Here is a 17,169-nt window from a genome sequence, read left to right on the forward strand (position 1 = left end):
GTCTTTCAAACTACCCAAACCCCCCTACGAGTTTGTGTTTTGTTACAGGTTACATAATGGTTCTGCAAAGAAGAAAAGAAAATTGGCCATTGATCCAACTTGGCCTTACTCTGCACAGAAGCATAACTGATGAGACTCAGAAAGGTCATATCATAATAACATCAGAACTGGCATATACTAAAGCCTAGCAATTAAGAATAAAATCTGAAAGGCCTTGTTATAAGGAAGATCAGTCGGCAATACTATCAGAAAAATATAGATAATCTGTCAAGTGCATTGAAAGTACAGTTCAGCCTTCGAAGTCATCGTTTGGAAAGGAAAAAGCTTTCAGTCTTCCTCTGTTAAAAACTGGCTCTGCTCAACAGCACAGCAAAAGCTAAACAATAATTACTACAAAACTCAAGAGCCCCGGCCCACTCCTTTCACAATAATTTAATTAATTTCCCTTTCTTTGTAGCAAAATGTGTTCAGTCTTGACTGTAATTAAGGTTTTATTCCTACTGGTGTCTCGGGGTAATGAAGATGAGCTGTACAACACAGTAATTGTGAGGTGTTTGAGTTTCTAAGGCACTTGATGTGAATGACGTGGCCTTTCCAAGTCCCACTTCTTCATAGCTTTTAAACTAATGCTATTTACGTGTTCGCTACATCCTTTATGTCTGAGTGACGCAGTTGCCCTGGCAACCTTGTATGATGCTGAAACTGCCGTATATGTGAGACTGAACGCTGTCAAATTCTAGAAATCGAACTCGATTAACTGCTTTTAAATCATATTATTAGCATGGGTATTTGTTTGTTTGCTTTATTTATAGACCACATTAAAAAAACAACAGATGTTGACCAAAGTGCTTTACAATACAAACTCTATATATACAGTTAAAATCAGAATTATTAGCCCCCCTTTGATTTATTTTTCTTCTTTTTTATATATTTCCCAAATGATGAACAGAGAGAGGACATTTTTACAGTATATCTGATAATATTTTTTCTTCTGGAGAAAGTCTTATTTGTTTTATTTTGGCTAGAATAAAAGCAGTTTTAAATAAATAAAAAAAACATTTTAAGGTCAGAATTATTAGCCCCTTTAAGTTATATATTTTTTTCGATAATCTACAGAACAAACCATCATTATACAATAACTTGCCTAATTACCGTATCCTGCCTAGTTAACCTAATTAAACCTTTAAATGTCACTTTAAGCTGTATAGAAGTGTTTTGTAAAATATCTAGTCAAATATTATTTACTGTCATCATGACAAAGATAAAATAAATCAGTTATTAGAAATGAGTTATTAAAACTCTTATGTTTAGGAATTTGTTGAAAACATCTTCTCTCCGCTAAACAGAAATTAAGGGAAAAAATAAACAGGGGCTAATAATTCAGGTGGGCTAATAATTCTGACTTTAACTCTGTATATAAACCAAATATGTAAAACAAATTAAAATTAATTCATTTCAATCAAAAGCAAGAGACAGTTTTTTTAAACTGAGACTCAAAAGCACCAAGGGAAGAGCATGACCTGATATGTAAAAGCTGACCATTAAACAGACAAGGGGCTATGACAGCTAAAGTCTCATCTCCTTTTGATTTTAATTGTGATTTGGGAACAACTAGCTAAACTGGTTTTCCGACCTGATTGGCCTCAGTGAAATGAGCCAGTGAAGAAGTTCACCAATGTAAATAGGTGCCAGACCATTCAAATCTCAAAAAACAAATAACAATAACTTGTATTGAATCCTAAATTGAACTGAGAGTTAGTAAAGGGATGATAAACTGGTGAGACAGTAGAATTTGTTTTTAGTCCTAGTTAGCGGCTGCATTTTGAACTGCAGGTGTACAATTGAAGCATTCGCATCTTCTGAACACAGGGGGTTGCAGTAGTCCAATCTGGACATAATAAAAACTTTGATAATGGCTTCCAACTCTTTAAAAGACAGAACAGGCTTCAGTTTAGCAATATGCCTTAATTGATTATAACAACTTTTGGATTTATTTGGTTGTCTATCTTTAACTCAGTATCAAAAATAACTCCAAGACTCTTTGAGTGACTGTGGACCTTAGGTTTAAACAAACCTAGTTAATTAATTTTAGATTCACAGACACTCGGAGGGCCAAACACTAGCACAGTTTTAGATTTATTTAAGGGTAAAAAAAATTACCTGCCAACCATTCTTTAATCTCGTAAAACAGGTAAAAAATAAAAAAAAAGACTGTAAAACATATAAAGCTGAGTTATGACAGCCTGATCTCACGAGAAAACGTAAGTATTTTACGTTTTGCCAGTTTAGTGGCTAATTCGTACGAAATGGTACGATTTTAAAAAGGAGGCGTGGCACCTGACCCCACCCCTAACCCCAACCGTCATTGGGGGATAAGCAAATCGTACTAAATTGTACGAATTAGATCGTACGAATTCATACGAATTAGGCACTAAATGAAAAAGTTACGAATTGCCGTGAGATTGTGTTGGTTATGACCGGAGTATGTTATGCTTCTTACAGATAGCAGCCAAGGGGAGCATGTAGATGAAAAAAGTGCTGGGCTCAAAATTGATCCTTGAGGGACGCCACACTCCATACGGGTAAAAGAGGATGAAAAATGTCCTAATTTAATGGATTTTTAAATTTTTTTTATGTTTTAATCTCAGAAACCAAAATCTCAGACCACATTGTTTTCTATTTTTTTTTTATGAAGACATGGTTGACACATGCATTTATTTTTTTTTAATTTGTAGCTTTTTTCCCCTTCACTAACATTAACAAGGGGTAAGTACTTTTTTTCTTAAAAAATATGCCAATAATATTTTTTTCATCAATAATGAATTAAATTGATCAAAAGTCACAATTATAAATATTTAATCCATACAGAATCATCATAAAAATTAAGAGAATATTTATTTTATATATTTTAAAAATCTGATAAGGTTTATTCCAAATTCCAAAAAAAAATAATAAATTTGAGCACTTTTGACAGTGAATGACAATTGAAACGAATACCAAAAATCAGGATTACTGCACCGAAAATTGTATTCTTAACTGTTTCGAAGTTAAAACATTGTTATCTGCACATTAATATTAACATGGCAATGTTTTGTAATATTTTATGAATGTAATATTCATTTATTTTCCTTCGGCTTAGTCCCTTATTTATCAGGGGTCACCACAGCGCAATGAACCGCTAACTATTCCAGCATATGTTTTACACAGTGAATGCCCTTCCAGACACAACTCAGTACTGAGAAACACCTACATACACTCACTTTCACACATACACAAAAGTGTACACTAGGGACAATTTACATGCTTACCCAATTAGCGCATGTCTTTGGACTGTGGGGGAAACCAGAGCACCCTGGGGAGAATATGCAAACTCCACACAAAACTGCCAACTGGCACAGCCGGAACTCACAGTGCTAACCACTGAGCCACTGTGCTGCCCTATCCAATATAAAATAAATGTAATATTTTATGTAATATAATAAATGCTTTTCTTTTCATTTTTTAAAACTTTTGAATTCTTCAGATAATCTTGGAGAAAAAATATCATGTTTTCATAAAAGTATCAACTGTTTTCAGCTTGGTTGTCATAATATATTTCAGTTTAATATCATATTTAAAATATCTAACGCAAATGTTTCTTGAGTCGCAGATAATCACATAACATTTGTAAAAGATTGTGTGACACTGAGGACAGAAAGTTTAATATTCAGTTCAATGCTTTTAAAGAGAATTCAGTTAATCAGGTTGTAATAAAATTCATTCATTCTCTTCCGAATTAGTCCTTTATATATCAGGGGTCGCCACAGTGGAATGAATCACCAACTATTCCAGCATATGTTTTACACAGCGAACGCCCTTCCAGCAGCAACCCAGTAATGGGAAACACCCACACACTCTTTTCCAATTTAGTTTCTTTAATTCACCTGTACGGCATCTGTTTGGACTGTGGGGGAAACCGAAGCACCTGGAGGAAACCCACGCAAGCACAGGGAGAACAAGCAAACTCCCCACAGAAATGCTAACTGGACCAGCCAGGACTTAAACCAATGACCTTCTTGCTTTGCGTTGACAGTGCTAACCACAAAGCCACTGTGCTGCTGTTGTAAATAAATGAATGTAGTTGCACACACAAAAAAAACAACCTCTTTCAAAAATCATTCTCAAACATTTGAACTGTAGTAACCGTTTATATAAAATACATTTAAAATGGTGAGCTGAGCTAGGTAAAACTCCAACTCCAAAATCTCTCCAGCTCCTAATGTTTAACTTTATTCATGAGTGCTGACAATCGCAGCGTTTGCCTTTTATAGTGTCTGAACCGTGAGGGAATCGTCACTGGCAGCAAAGTACAACTGAGCGAAAGCTGAAAAGCATTCAGTAGCGAGAGCATCTTGGTGACTTTTAAAGTTAAAACCTTGAAACTAGAGTTTAAAAGAGAGCAGAAATGGAAAAGAAGTAAAGAATCAGGATGGGAAAACTCTGAATGTGCCTGTTTATTATCCAAGGCTTTAAAGTAAAGTGCATTAGACCACAGGCAGGGATATAGATTATGAAGGACAAATGGCAAATATGTTCTCTGAAATGTACAGGCTGCTTGCTGAAAGCTTTTACTCGTTTTGTGGGAGATGTGCACTTTATTGTTACGTTGCTTCAGTAAGAAAGCTGTTTTAATGACATTTCAAATTGCAGAGTTGGCAGTTTATGGTTATTTTCACACATCTGGCAGGCAACAACACAAGAGCTAGGAGTGTGGAATTGGTTCTGCTTTGAGATTTCACTGATATAAATTCAGGAAAACAATCCTGTTTGAATAAAGAAGAGGAGAAAAATCTTACTTTAAACAGTCAGACATGTAGATTGCAGGATCCAGAATTTGAAATCAGTAATGGGCTCCAGTAATGGGCCCTTGATATTTATTTTTACAGCACAAGAAATCTCTGTAGGAAAAAAACGTGAACGCTACATTTAATGCAGTTTCATTTAATGTTCAATTAATATATATATATACTCACCGGCCACATTATTAAGTACACCTTACGAGTACTGGGTTGGACCCCCTTTTTCCTTCAGAACGGCCTTAATCCTTCGTGGCATACATTCAACAATGTATTGGAAATATTCCTCAGAGATTTAGGTTCATTACACAGTTGCTGCAGATTTGTCTGCTGCACATCCATGATGCAAATCTCCCATTCCACCACATTCCAAAGGTGCTCTATTGGATTGAGGTCTGGTGATCGTGGAGGCCATTTAAATACAGTGAACTCACTGTCATGTTCAAGAAACCAGTCTGAGATGATTTGTGCTTTATGACATGGAGCGTTATCTTGCTGGAAGTACCCATCAGAATATGGGTACACTGTGGTCATAAAGGGATGGACATGGTCAGCAACAATACTCTGGTAGGCTGTGTTGACACAATACTCAGTTGGTACTAATGGGCCCAAAGTGTGCCAAGAAATTATCCCCCACACCATTACACCACCAGAAGCAGCCTGAACCTTTAATACAAGGCAGGATGGATCCATGCTTCCATGTTGTTGACGCTCAATTCTGACCCTACCATCCGAATGTTGCAACAGAAATCGAGACTCATCAGACCAGGCAACATTTTTCCAATCTTCTATTGTCCAAGTTTGGTGAGCCTGTGTGAATTGTAGTCTGTTCTTAGCTGACAGGAGTTACACCCGTTGTGATCTTCTGCTGCTGTAGCTCATCAGCCTCAAGGTTGAATGTGTCGTGTGTTCAGAGATGCTCTTCTGCATACCTCAGAGTTACTGTTGCCTTTCTATCAGCTCCAAGTCTGGCCATTCTCCTCTGACATCAATGAGGCATTTGCGCCCACAGAACTGCCGTTTACTGGATATTTTCTCTTTTTCAGAGCATAAATTGCTACCATGTGATTGGCTAATTAGAAATATTTGTTAACGAACAGTTAGACAGATGTACCTAATAAAGTGGCCGGTAAGAGAGAGTGTGTGTGTGTGTGTGTGTGTGTGTGTGTGTGTGTGTGTGTGTGTGTGTGTGTGTGTGTGTGTGTGTGTGTGTGTGTGTGTGTGTATGTGTGAAAAAAATGTAAATAATCAAATAAATTACACTGTAATTTGTAAAAAATAAATAAATACATTTAATTATATTTTAATATAATACATTTTAATATTGTGTTTTATCTCAAAATGTATTAAAATCTTTGTACAAAACAGAATTCTGCTTTTATAAAAACAATTGGAAAATAAAATAATATAAAAATAAAAATGTAAAAAAAATAAGAAAAGTGCTAAAAAATAAAGTTTAAAGAAATTTCTAAAATGTTCCAATTTGAAGAAAAGCAGTCCTCTTCACAAGATAATTATAATAACATTTCTAAAATAATAAATAAATGAAATTTGCATTATTTTGATATTTTAATTTGCATACTGAATGTTAATATACAGATGCTCTTTCGGTTTAATTTGATGAGGCAAGATGTGATCTCTGTTCGGTTCTCTTTTCATTTACAATTCAAACCAAAATGCCTAAAACGTACTGATATAAAACCAGGTGGCTATATAGATTAATACTGGAATTTCAATAAACCATATAAATTTTCCCAAGCAAACGCTACATGACATGATTTAAAGTCAGCCCTATTCATTTCTATAATGAACTGCAACTGTCGAAGAATAAAGATACCGGCAGCCGAGCTGTTTATGTAAATGTATGTAAATATGTATATCCCCGGTTGCTCTGTGTAGTCTATAGAGGCTATGTGTTAATGCTGCAACCACTAATTAAGTGTTATCTCAGAGCTTTTAGAGCGAGTGCGAGCTCATTCCACACAGCACCTGACATCGCTCCAGCTGATGTGAAGTACATCCTGTGCACTCTTTCAGAAACATGAACAATTATTACAACCAGTCACGCTCTTCTCTTCTGCCTGCCACGCACAGCACATTTCTGACCTACTAATTGCCATACAAGTCTAATCTTCCAGTGATTAGCCCTTGATTTTAACATGGATTTGGTGAAGTGACAAGTGCAGCGAAAACCTTTTGTCAACATCTCGAGCTGTCAGTTTGATTTGGACTCTTGGGAGGGGTTTTTAATTGAACCCTGTCTACGGCAGACATTGTCTTGGAAAAAAATTAATTAGCAGGCATTGTGCCAGTTTGAAAAGTACAACCTGACAGGATGACAAGGTTCATAATGTTCAGACAATGTGGGATTTATATCACAGATGTCTCCTTAGACCAAAGATCCAAAGTTGTTGAACAATGCTTTATTTGTTGATTGCTTCGAAGTTAATTGATGATTAATTGATGATTTAAAGGGATAGTTCGCCCAAAAATAAAAATTCTGTCAGCATCATTATCAGTTTGACAACAAATCCTCACAATGCAAACCCATTTAGAAAACATGCTGCAAATTTTCACAACCTTAACAAATTAAGAAAACACTGCAATTTCTCACAACACATGCAAATAGCACAGAACACAGTGGAAATGTTTCAAGGGGACACAAAACCGGCTATTTAAGTTATAGTTATTTAGGCTAATAATATACATAAAATAAGGGAATTGTGTAACCAGGATGTTCAACGTAATCTCAATGCAACTCGTAACTTGTTGATATAGTGGCTAATTCGTATGAATTCATTTGATCTAATTTGTACAATTTAGTACGAATTGCCCATCACCCAATGACGGTTGGGTTTAGGGATGGAGTTGGGTGCCACGCCTCCTTTTTAAAATCGTACATTTTCGTACAACTGAACTCGTACGAATTAGCCACTAAACTGACAAAACGTAAAATTCTTATGTTTTCTCATGAGATCAGGCTGCAATAAACAAAAAAACTCACCTTTCAAATAGGGCTGGTTGATAAGGCAAAAATGCAATCTCGATAATAATTTTCCATATTTAATGATAACGATATTTATTTAGATGTAAATAGTTAATGCTTCAGATTTAAAAGAGTAGCTCAATAATGACTGAAGTCACACAAATTAAAGAGTCCTTTAAAGGACACCTACCGCTTTTTTTACCCCCTTTCCAAGATTTCATATAAGTCTTTTGTGTCTCCAGAATGTGTCTGCAAAGTTTCAGCTCAAAACACCCATCATATTATTTATTATACCTTTCAGAATATTACAATTTTCTGCTCTGAACACTATGTAGCTGTTTTTGTGACCTGTGCCTTTAATGCTAGTTCTCCCCACCTAGCGTTCCCACATGCCTGTTTCAATCTTCGCCTCGGATGCGTCAGATAACAGACATGAAGGAAGCAGATCTCACGTAACGTTTGTGAAAAATGCTACAGTAAGAAATCTACCAATGATTATTTGTTGTGAAGTTAATTCAAGCCTTTCTGCAATGATGAGTCACAAACAATGTTGTTACAAAGTTCACTCATAAACACACACACAGCACGCACGTTCAACTTTGCAGTATTTTTGCACGCAAATGTGCCAGGATACACAATAATATGGACTACTGTATGGATATCCATTATGATAATGTACAAAATAAACCTGATTTAACGTCCACAAACCAGAATTGAAGCATCTTCTTTAACATTTGTATGGACAAGCGGCTGTGGTGATATAGTAAAGACGGTAAAATCGATTTAAAAAAAGAAACTTATTGTCTTTATATGACCCCAATATGACTGTGGACACAACATATCTACACACAGTTCTGTCCAAACAGCTTACAAAAATTATTTTCATCACTGGTGCCCTTTAAACTGCATAACATTTTAGATTCCCATTGTTGCACATTTCTGCAGTGTGATTGGCTCTTAGATTAATATAGAGTAAAAAAGGTCCAGAGCTTACCATTGTTATTGGCATAAATTTTATCGCGATTCGATATGATATCATTTATCGGACCAGCCCTACTATCAAACATCACCTACAACTTCCCTGAGTAATAGCCACAGCACAATAAGCAACAATAAGTTTTATGGTCTCTTTGAAACATTTTTTGTTGTGTACCATGCTATTTAGATGTGTTGTGAGAAATTGCAGCATGTTTGCTCAATTTGTTTGTGTTGTGAGGATTTGCAATAACATCCTTACTGTCAGAGTGATGAAGACCTTTTTTTCATTTTCAGGTTTTTTGTAATTGCATGTGTTTTCTAAGATTGCGGCTTGTTAAGCTCTCTCGGCCATCATATATCAGGGCATTCAAAACTAAACTATCATTTTCTGTACTTATGCACAATATCCTCTGCATATTTAGGGAAAAATAATAGACTTACGGCAGCAGAAATTACTTGCACACACTCACAAATGTGTACATCTGAGGCTACGCTATTGATATGATGATATATTCATTACATTTAATCATGAAGTGTTTTTATTAAATGATTAAACACTGTTTCTATTTACAACCCTGGTAAACCTGGTAAACCAAAAAATAAATAAATGTAAAAAAAATGTTTTGAAGAATAAGAAACTTGCGTTTTGAGTGTCATTAAAGTGACATTTAAAAACTAGGTTAATTAAATAGGCAGGTTAGAGTAATCAAGCTAATTATTTTATAACAACGGTTTGTTCTGTAGACAGTCTGGAAAAAAATAGCTTAAAGGAGCTAATAATTTTGTCTTTTAAAATGGTGTTTAAAAAATTAATAACTGCTTTTATTCTGGCTGAAATTAAACAAATAAGACTTTCTCCAGAAGAAAAAATATTATCAGACATACTGTGAAAATTTCCTTGCTCTATTAAACATGTGAAATATTTTAAAAAGAAAAAAAAAAATCAAAGGGGGGCTAATAATTCTGACTTCAAGTGTTATAAATAATAACACGTCAAATATGGTGTTTACCATAGCATACACTCAGAGCAGCAGACAGATATTGCTTCCAGCACCCAGGAAGTGGGCACCTCAGCTGGGCATAGAAGCTGGAGAGAGTGCTGTTCATTCACTCCCTACACCTTCAACCCCTTTCCAGATCAGAAATCGAACCAATATCACTGACCATTAGACCACAACTGCGTATACGATCTACTTTATGTGTGGAAACTGAATTTGTAGACACCGACATCACTAGCTGAAGGTACAGAGTGCTCCAGATCAGAAAGGAAAAGTAATAGGTGAATGATTGTGTGGGAAGCGTAATGCATGAGAATGACGCCAATGCAACACCTTCAGTCCCTTAAATTTGGTAAATACTATTCCTCTTACGCAAGACATGTTGCATTTGATAAGATGGCATTCATCAAGGCGCAGCTGTGGATCTTTTCCTCCATTGATTCCTTTTGCAGAATTCATCTCTAAAAAAAGCCACACAGCGAGGCACTGGCACTGATGGTGACACAGTCAATCACATTTCCTCAAGGAAAAGCAATTTCCACACCATTATCCACAGGTTTCAGTGATTTCCGCTTTACATAGAAGTTAATTGCTTTAAAAATTGTGTTTGTTCATTCAAAATTATAGCAACTTGATTTTGGGAAACGGAATAACTGGAGTGAATGTAACTGGAATATGGTGAAGCAGAGGACAAGGTTTATTAAAGTCGCAAGTGATTTTTTAATAACATTTAATGGCCATTATTTTGTACATGATTAATTTGTGCACATCAATGTTTTTAATTTACGTGCCCTCATAATCATTAACCAAATCTTCCCCTCTCATATTTCTTCTCTAATGCAATGAGGGTGTGGCAACCTGTCACTCACATGAGGTCGACCAATAGCAAACAACAACCCGAAGACCCAATCAGATCCCCATGGACAAAATCAAGTCCAGTCATCTTTTTCTTGAACAAAAAGTTGTTTCATTTGAATATTAAATCCTATTAAGAGTAACTATACCCAAAAATTACATAGGGCTGTTCATTTATTCACCAGTAGTGGGTGATTAAATAAATGCTTTTTTTTTTCTTCAGTAGGGCATTAATGAAGATTTTTAGCTAAAACTTTGTTCTTAAAAGAGTAGCTCAACAATGACGGAAGTCTTATAAATTAGAGGGTCCATTAAAGGACAGCTATTTTACCCCTCTTTTAAGCTTTAAGATAAGTCTTTTGTGTCTCCAGAATGTGTCTGTAAAGTTTCAGCTCAAAACACCCATCAGATTATTTATTATACCTTTCAGAACATTAGAACACACTAAAGCTGTTTTTGTGACCTGTGCCTTTAATGCTGGTTCTCCGGTGGTGATTCATAAAGTGCTTGTCAATGGTTACCAGCACTTTGAGAGTCCAAAAGCAACAACATATGCAAGCAAAACTAAATTTATACATGTGGGTCCTGAAGAAAAATCAAACGAAAAGATTGGTCTGTGTATGTAAAAAATAATTCTAGATTGGCGCCAATAGCCAAGTGGTTAGTGTATCAGTATGTATAACACTGAGGTGTGCGCAGTGACCTGAGTTCATTCCCTGCTTGTTTTTTTTTCTCAGATTTTTACATTCTCTTTTCGCTCCGTCAGGTTCGCTCCGAGAACAATTTAGCACTAGATAACATTCAGAGAATGGCATTTCTATAGTATCTGTTATCCAACTTTGAGAGGAAGTCAGTGATGTCAAGACTGTAATGTGATTCATTCAAAAACATTGATTTGTTTCTGCATTCTGTTGTGCTTACTTGTGTTATTACTCGTAATCTGTTTACTTTTATTACCATTTGCTTCAATAAGTAATATTTTTATGATGTTTGTCTCACTTTTTTTTTTTTTTTTTTGCTGTGGTGAAATTGAGAATTCTCAATTGTCAGAAGTGGAATATTAAGCAACTACACTGCTCAAACATTTTAGAATAGTAAATGTATTTTAATGAAGTCTCTCCTGCTCACTAGGCCTGCAATTATTTAAACCGCAGTCCAGCAAAAACAGTAACATTTCAAGAGTTAACGATTCGATATTGCTTGAAGCTATTAGCAAGTTTGGCATGCTCAGTGGTGTAAATCAGTCTATATATTATGAGCTTGAATCAGTCTGATTCAGGGGCGGTCTGGGACAACAATTTTGCCCTGGCACTGTAGCCACACCAGCCCACATTACCACACTGACATAGCCCCATCCACAGACACGCACATTCACTACTTATATTGGTGTACCGATGGTGAAATAATATAAGCAGAACCATATGTAATAGATATTTAAACATTAAATGTATGTGACTGGAACAAAAACAACCCATTTATAACAAATTTATACACACAGTAAAACATGCAGTCTACATACCCTAAATCATGTTATCTGCTGATAATGACATTTTAAAATGTACAGGAGTGCTACGCTAAGCTTACAACTGTTAAACCGATGTGGGTTACTGTCAAAAACTGTCAGAAGTAGCGTAAATGGCATGAAAATTACTTAGTATATTTTAGCACAATGACTTAGAAGTATATTTTCTGTTTTCTTCTTACCTCCTCTACTGCGCTACTGTCCTTCGATGTAGCAGCCGAATTGAAACCTTTCGAAAAGATTTCAGTTAATTTTATGCATTTGGTAGCGTCTGATTTTAGAGCCCTTTTTTTGCTTTCTCACAGCTTTTCGGCACCACTTTTCTTTTCTTTTTTTTTTTTTTACGGTCCATCTCTGACAATCAGCACTTACTGTTTGACATTCTTTGCAAGTATTTAATTACATAACCTCTGATTGGGTCGGATTGGGTTAGCCTATCTCAAAATCAGCCTGCCGTTGCGGTTTGAGCCAAATGCTTAACATTTATTCTTATTAATATTATTATCATCATCATTATATTTACATCTTGCAAGAGATAAAATCTGCCTTAAGGTAAAAAAAAAAAAAAAGAAAACATATAAAAAAAAAGAAAAAAGAAAAAAACTGACTGGCCCATATTTTAAAAAATGGTCAGGCCCTTCTGGCATTTCCCAGAATTGCCAAATGGCCAATCCGCCCCTGATCTGATTGGAAGAGAGAACAATCATGATCAATCATATCACATGCTACTCTCGAAATTAGTTTGTAAAACTTCACTTTGTAAAAGCTTTAAAATGAATAATTAAAATCTTAAAATATATTCAAACAGAGAACAACTCCTTTAAACAGTATTTAACATAGAAATATTTAACATTCCTTCATTCATTTTCTTTTCGGCTTAGTCCCTTTATTAATCTAGGGTCGCCACAGCGGAATGAACTGCCAACTCATCCAGCACGTTTTACGCAGCGAATGTCCTTCCAGCTGCAACCCAACACTGGGAAACACTCACACACTCTTATTCACACACATACACTACGGCCAATTTTAGCTTACCCAATTCACATGTCTTTGGACTTGTGGGGGAAACCGGAGCACCCAGAGGAAACCCACGCGATTGTGGAGAGAACATGCAAACTCCACACAGAAATGCCAACCTACTCAGCCTAGGCTTGAACCAGCGACCTTCTTGCTGTGAGGTGACAGCACTACCTACTACTCCACTGCGTCACCAATATATAACATTTTACCTTTTTTTTTCCCCTGTCCTTTGAATCAAATAAATGCAGGCTTAGTCGGCAGAAGAGACTTCTTTAAAAATAATAAGCAATAAATATAATAATAATAATAATAAAATAAGTTTTGACTGGTGGTGTATGTGGTCATTGCCTTTATGAATTTGATTAGTATTTATAAAAAAATATTGTCAAAATTTGCCATGCAGATTCCTAAATTCAAGCATCGTTTTCTTCTATTAATCTATTTTAATGACCTCATATTTTCTACAGCAGAGAAATGACTAACATTTTCACATTCAATTATCATTATCTGCTGCTCAGTCAAGAATAAATCCTTTGCTTACCGATCTGGTGTCTTTCAGTATTATGCACTATATAGAAACTATTCTGCTAAAATGTAAACCGTGTCACTCCAATGCTATACGCAGTCACTTTCAGTGACACAAAGAGTAAACTTTTTTTTTTAAATCACTGCACAGCCTTTGCCATATAATGATACGCACTGTGCTCTATCAAGCTCCAAAAAAAACCATAAAAGCACAATCAAAATTCATAAAACGCAGCCTTTTGTGCACTGTAGTGGGGGGTCAGGTTTTTCACAAAGCAAAGTAATATCAGAAAGCCCAGCCGGTCCTAAATTGAGCGGTCACAGAGCAGACTATATTGCATAGTAATGACGGGTATAAGAAACAGAGCAGATCTTCCTCCTACTCTCATGCATTATGCTATCTGTCAGACACAAAGGACAAAAGCGCGTCCAGCATGTTTCAAAAAGAGCACACAGATGAAAGCCTCATATGTGTGTGTGTGGGCGCAGAGCTTCTGATCATGACGTTTAAAGCTCTTCTAACAACTGATGTTGCCTTAATGGAGCTGCTACGTTCGATTTGACCTGTTGATGGAACTCAAGTCAGAAATAAAACAAGCAGGTAGACTCAAATAATTGTGGATAAGCTTATAACACCTGCATTACAGCAACACTAGACATCAATGAGTTTCTGGGTTCACTTCTTGTGTATTGCCAAAAATATTAGCTATAGATGTTTACATGGTTATGTTTTTCAGTATAATGCAACACCATTGGCCATTTTTTTCTGACTAATCTGTTTTTAATGTATCATCTCTGTTTTTTATGAATAAAATTAACTTTAGTTGCTGGTGGTCAGTCTCTTTGTGTTTAAGTAAATGGTGCTTGTACCAACATAAGTCTATTTGCACCAAAAGCAAAATACTCAAGTGTTGCCAGCAGGGTGCGCACTTTATCTGTGATTACAAAGCGTTAACTAAAACTTTGTCACGGTGAATCTCAACACGCTCATATCTGACATTCTGGGAGAGCTTTTTCTTTCCCACCGCCCACACCTACTCACACAGAGACAGGACTAAAACTCATTGAAATGCATCTGATACCAGAAGTGAATTCTGCCACTTAATAACTGATGCTTGATAACATACGGAGGCGAGTTCAATACTTTTTTCCCCCTCAATTTGGAACTTGCAATAGTCTACTATTACTTCTACACAGTTGATTTTTTTATTTTTTGCCTAATTAACAGAGAATGTCAAGCTGTTGTAATGGAGGCCAGCTAGTGTGTGCTGTGCAGGTAAACCTCACTCCTCTGACCAGGGCTGGACTGGGGCAAAAAATCGGCCCTGGCATTTTGGGCCAGAGCGGCTCACTAAATTCAATCAAAATGCTATCCATCTATGCACGTCCAATATTTTTATCAACTCATATTCTATAAAACACAAAAGCCATATATATGAAATAAATAAATACAAACTTTAATCTCAATTTAATTTCTGTATACTGTCCATAAAGATATTTGTTGAGTTCTAAAAAATACACTATTCATTTATTTATTTTTCTTTGCATTAGTCCCTTATTTATCAGGGGTTGCCGCAGTGGAATGAACTGCTAACTATTCCAGCATGTTTGATGCAGCAGATGCCTTTCCAGCCACAACCCAATATTGGAAATCACCCATACACACACACTCACACACTTATACACTACAGCCAATTTAGCTTATTCAATATACTATTCACTCAGCCTATATTCAATAATAAACATAACAAAAAACTGCCTGCTAATGCATGGGTAAATCTTCAAAGGGAACAGTGTACTTTATAACCTCTTTCACCTCATCCTGCTTGCTGTTTCATCTAAACAATGAAAACATAATATAAGTCAAATTTGTTTGATTTTGATATTATGATTAACAGACACCAAACAGCCTCGTGTAGCTGCATATTTATATGAGCATCATCTTCACTGCATATTTATAACAGGGCTTAAATATAACTGCCTCCTTTCATTTTAACAGTATAACGTACATTAAATTTAAACGATAAAGGTAAGCAATCAGTCAATGTGCAGAATCAGTGTATGTGGTTACATAAATTAATATATTAGCTTATCTTTGCACTCAGCCAAAACAGTTAGCTGAGAACAAGTGATTCAAAAGACATAATAATTGTTAGATAGAGACAACAAGATGAATTCAATATCACGTTTAACAACTATAGTGAGATGAGATCATCCAGCAGATGAACTGTCTGACATGCACTATACGCTCACCAGGGGTTTATGCTCACCCGCTGAACTACTGGCTGCAGCTCTTGGCAGAGAGTGTGCATGTGTGTAGGCACGTGATTTGCGTTTTTAGCCGTGTACTAGAATGAACCGAGAACTTTTCAGAACCGCTAAATGAAACGCCGGTGTATTTCCCGCGATTTCTCTGCACCTCCCTTGCGTTTCTTCTTTTTAGGTTTAGGGGGGTGAGTGTAACGGAGGCCAGCTAGTGTGCAGGTAAACCTCACTCTTCTGACCTCTAAAGGTGCTCTAGCTCCAGATGCTGGAGAGGCTATGGTGTTTAGCCTCCTTGGTAGAGCATCCGACTCCCATGCAGAAGATTGCTGGTTCGATACCAGCTCGGAGTGGGTTAGGTGGCGTAGGACTGGAGGGGTTACACTGTAATGCATTCATACATATAGGCTAGAAACACTTTTATCAGCAAGGCTAATTAAACGCTTTCCCTTCATGCTAATCCAACTCCATATTGCTTTAAACATAAAGTAACATTTTAATGAAAATAGGCGGTGACCAGTTGCCTCCATGATTCCCAAAGAGAAAATCAGCACAATTAGATACGTCAAGCCGCCATTTTATAGGTTATATATCATAGACTGTAAAATATATATATATATATATATATATATATATATATATATATATATATATATATATATATATATAGCAAATTCATAGGCTTTTACGTTCACATCTAGTCTACATGGTAATTTGACCGCACAAATTAGACCACTGTGTAGAGAAGGGGTTCCCAAATTTTTCAATTCACGACCCCAAAATAACAATGCCAGTGACTCAAGACCCTCAATATCTACTGAGGTGGTTATAAATATGTAAAGCTTGCACACAATGGTGCACACAGCAATAGGCCCAAGTCTACTCGTTGTTTAATTTTGGGGAATGCCACTCGGAGACCATCCTCTATGTTTAGTTATGGCCTAAATTTATTATTAATATACGCCCGTAAAGTCCCGTAAAGGTGTCCGAAAGTTTTACCTGTAAAATCAATGTTTTTATGTGTCTTTTAATATAATATTATCACCTCAGGGGTCGCAAAAACATCAAAAGGCTGATGGCTTTTTGCTTTTTTATTTAACTATAATTTGTTCTTCTTCTGTAGGTTAATTCTATTAGTTTAATAGAACTAATTCAATTTTTGGATACCAAGCAACCCCCCCGCTCATC

General features: G+C 36.0%; 1 protein-coding gene across 5 annotated transcripts in view; it reads left to right on the forward strand.

Moving 5' to 3' along the window:
* Window positions 1-17,169, forward strand: part of cfap418 (cilia and flagella associated protein 418) — a 119,209-nt gene that overhangs the window by 59,361 nt on the left and 42,679 nt on the right. The window contains exons 8-9 of one of the 5 annotated variants that reach the window (XR_015510168.1): window positions 2,503-2,582; window positions 3,780-4,480. The exons of 2 other annotated variants lie outside the window; for them this stretch is intronic. The gene's annotated coding sequence lies outside the window, so the exon portion shown is untranslated. Of the gene's footprint in view, window positions 1-2,502; window positions 2,941-3,779; window positions 4,481-17,169 lie in introns of those variants that run through there. 2 more of the 5 variants (XR_015510167.1, XR_015510166.1) reach the window with 2 other exon arrangements.

This window comes from Danio rerio, chromosome 16 (assembly GCF_052040795.2).
Source record: "Danio rerio strain M-AB ecotype USA chromosome 16, GRCz13ab, whole genome shotgun sequence".
Taxonomy (NCBI): Eukaryota; Metazoa; Chordata; class Actinopteri; order Cypriniformes; family Danionidae; genus Danio; species Danio rerio.